Here is a 3,610-nt window from a genome sequence, read left to right on the forward strand (position 1 = left end):
TGAGGTGAAAGGCAGTCAACACTGGAGAGAGGAGGAAGATAGAAGGTGCAGAATATGCCAAAAAGAAGAGGAGAACATAGAGCATATACTAAAAGAATGTGAAGCGACAAAAAGCGAGATACAGTTAAAATAATTTTTAGGAGAGGAAGGAAAAGGACTAGAAGTAATGAAAAGGATAGAAAGAGTTAGAAAAGAAGCGGAGGAAAGGGAAGGGATGGAGGGTGAAGAGTAGGAAGGGAAATTGAAAGACAGTTAGAATGTTGAATTAGTTTTAGAGTTAGTTAAAATGATGTATAATATATATGTATGTTAAAGAGAAAGTTATATGCTTGCAAATTATGTGTATGTTGGTAAATTTATGTAAGAGTTGATGGAAGTCATCCTAAGCCGCAAGGCAAGGATTAAATAAAATTATTATTATTATTATTATTATTATTTAATAGAGAATCGCTATAACATTAAATGTAATAATAGTTATAATATAGAACTATTGTCTCCTATTTTTGAAATTTATTAAATATGTATTGATTAAATACGTATTTATTATATTTAATGTTATTCTTGCAATTCTCTATGTTAAGTGGATATAAATACACATATATCGTATATATACATATATATAACATTAACATGTTTTTTAAATCATGTTTATCTGCAATAATTAAATTATTTATATTAAACCAATTATTATTTTTAAAATAAAAAATTTACCTGACAATGTGATTATTCCTTATCCACTAATTATTAAATTTTCAAATAAGTAATTATTTATGTATTAAAAACACATGAAGAATATAAAACGGTGCGAAACTGGAAACTACTGGAACAGATTCGGGTCTGGACTAGTTATTTATTGGTTCGGATTCCTTGAACCAACTGTTTGAACAGATCGACTAAGAAAAAGTTTATTATAATGGACCATTTTCCCGAAAATATTACATACATGGATCCAACTTGTATCAAACCTATGAATATTAATACGTGATTATAATCGATATAATTGTATATATTTATTTTTGTACAGTTATGTTCAAGAAATGGCAAGAGATGATACATCTAATATTTGTAAATAGATTTCTGTTAGAGGATCTGATCGTGGATTAATATTTTAATACTGTTTCTGATTGTTATCGGAATGAATTAAAGTATGGTTTTGTATTTTCATATTGTAATTATTATATTCAAGTCATTAAACTATTCATGTATTTTTATTTTCCCTCCAAATGTTTGCGAAAACTTAACTATTTAGTAGAGCTACATAATCGAGTAAATGAATTAAATATTATCACATAACTGAATGAATTAAAATCACAGTCCTTAAAAATACAATGTAGCTAATATATATTAATTATAAAATAGATTATAATATATATATAATCAACTGTTTTATAATAAATCAATTGTACGATGAAACAAAGTTATTTATCTGGTTATAATATTTACAGTCCTTGAATCTGAATCCTTTAAACAAAATTGGACAATTCGTTGAATCTAAGATCAGATTTTAGCTTTCTTCCTATTTTTATCCGACACTGTATACTTGTCGTAATTTTTCGTTGGATGAAAAGGTTCCCATCTACTCTCTGGAAAAATGTGTTTGTTCCTCTCGTACCATGATCTAATGAGAAAAACATAAAAGAGAATTATACAAAGTATTCTTTTAATAATAAATACCTAAGTAAAACTTTTCCGACATGTGATTCCTCGGTTTCGACAGAAGCATCGTGCATAATACGAATATATCATCGTGAACGTCAAATGTGAACAGAGGCCCGCTCTTTCCTCGTGCCTAATCGCAATATTACATACATTAAAATAACATGCCAACATTGTGATATTGCTTCATAAGTTTTATCATTTAGTATATTTACCTTAGTTACAATAAAATCAGTTATAGTTGCAGTAAAACGTATAATGGTGCGGTAATATAAGATTCTCCTTGACATACATTAACTGATCTGCCATTACTGTTTTAAGCTCGCTGAATTCACGCCTCAGAACTTCTAAACATCTCTGAAGAACCTAATAGATAGAATTACCTGTGTGTGAAAATTTAATATATGCAGCAGAACATTATATATCATGCCAATGTTACTCCAAAAGTGACACTGGAGTATTTTAATAACTTAAACGTTCTCTAAACCACTGAGACATTCACCTTTCTTCATTATAACACTCCGACGATGGTCAGATCCATCCCAATAACTGAATGTGATCTCAATTTCTTCTTCCTTCAACGCGTTCTGCTTTCTACCCCATTCTTGTCTCAATTCTTCCCTAAGTTTATTTTCCTCCTCGTCCCTTTCCCTACTGGCAAAAAACATGTATCTACATCTGGATTTTTCTAAATCTTCTTAATCGCAGGGCCATCAAATTGCACATTTTCTGACTGCGGGGATTTTTCGGCATTGTCTTCGTCAGAAGACATCTCAGCTTCATCTTCGTCTTCGTCCAGATTAAAAGACAAAGCTTGAATCTGTCTCTTCTGTTTGTTCTTTTCTGTCTGCTTCGCCGCTAGTGCTCTTTCCTTTTCCTGCTCTTTTTCACGTTCCTTCTATCAAAGCATAAAATACATGCTTTAATAAAATAAAAGCATAAAATACATAAAATACAATATTTTTATCTTTTTCTAACTCTTAAAACTGGAAAAGAATAAAAAATAAGTTGAACCGATAATAAAATAACTTACGATAATTCCTTCGCGCGTAAACGAGATTGATCTCCTCGGCATCAGCTCCCTGCCGTCAATATATACCTGTGAACAGGCTCCTTGATCTCCTCGGTATCAGCTCTCTGCTGTCAATATGTAATACCTCTACAAAGTAAAAATGTATTGTATAATCAGAATACTAGCAACGTGCACAACTTCATTTGAGGTTATAATTGGGTACAACATTCATCGCACGATACTGTTATAATTGTAAATCGGAAACGTACCTCGAGTCCAGCTCTTCTGCGATCAACGAAGTCGGGATCGAACGTGTCAGTCGTCACTTTCTGCCAAGCGTAGAGAACCTTCTTTTCCGGCAGCGGTGGTAACCCGATGTAGGGATACGAAATCTCGGGATAAGCACGAAGCAATTCAATTTTCAATTCAGTATATCGCCGGCACGATTACGGTGTTACTGCCGTTTCGCGTACGCGCGTATGCGCGCGTTGTCGCACCTTATACCTCGCGACAGCGTGCGGCTCGTGCAAACGTTAACGCGCGGCAGAAACGCCTCGTGTGAACAGGCTCCTTGATCTCAGTATACGCTCCCTGCTGTCAATATAAAAAATAATATAATAGGTTATTAACCTGTATGTATAAACACTCACGTAAACGTAGTATAAACAGTAAATAAAATAGTACAAGTATAACAGTAATTATAGAATAAAATAATTATAGGATAATTACATAAAACAATTACCTTAAATTAATCGTCGCGTCGCGTAAAGAGTCACGGTCGGTCTCGCTCCGCGCGTACTACCGTATCTCTCTCGAGATAGGTTATAACTGATGAACTGACTGACACTCTGACAGCGCGCTAAACGAACGCACTGTCTGCACTGCACTGCACTGCGATACTAACGCTGCTAGCCGCCAGTGTCGAAAAAGTGAAAGTGACGT

General features: G+C 33.5%; 1 pseudogene; it reads right to left on the reverse strand.

The window, feature by feature from the left end:
• Positions 1-1,400: 1,400 nt before the first annotated feature.
• Positions 1,401-3,231, reverse strand: LOC112464910 (annotated as a pseudogene).
• Between the last annotated feature and the right edge of the window lie 379 nt (positions 3,232-3,610).

This window comes from Temnothorax curvispinosus, unplaced genomic scaffold (genome assembly GCF_003070985.1).
Source record: "Temnothorax curvispinosus isolate PA1 unplaced genomic scaffold, ASM307098v1 QBEX01014702.1, whole genome shotgun sequence".
Classification (NCBI taxonomy): Eukaryota; Metazoa; Arthropoda; class Insecta; order Hymenoptera; family Formicidae; genus Temnothorax; species Temnothorax curvispinosus.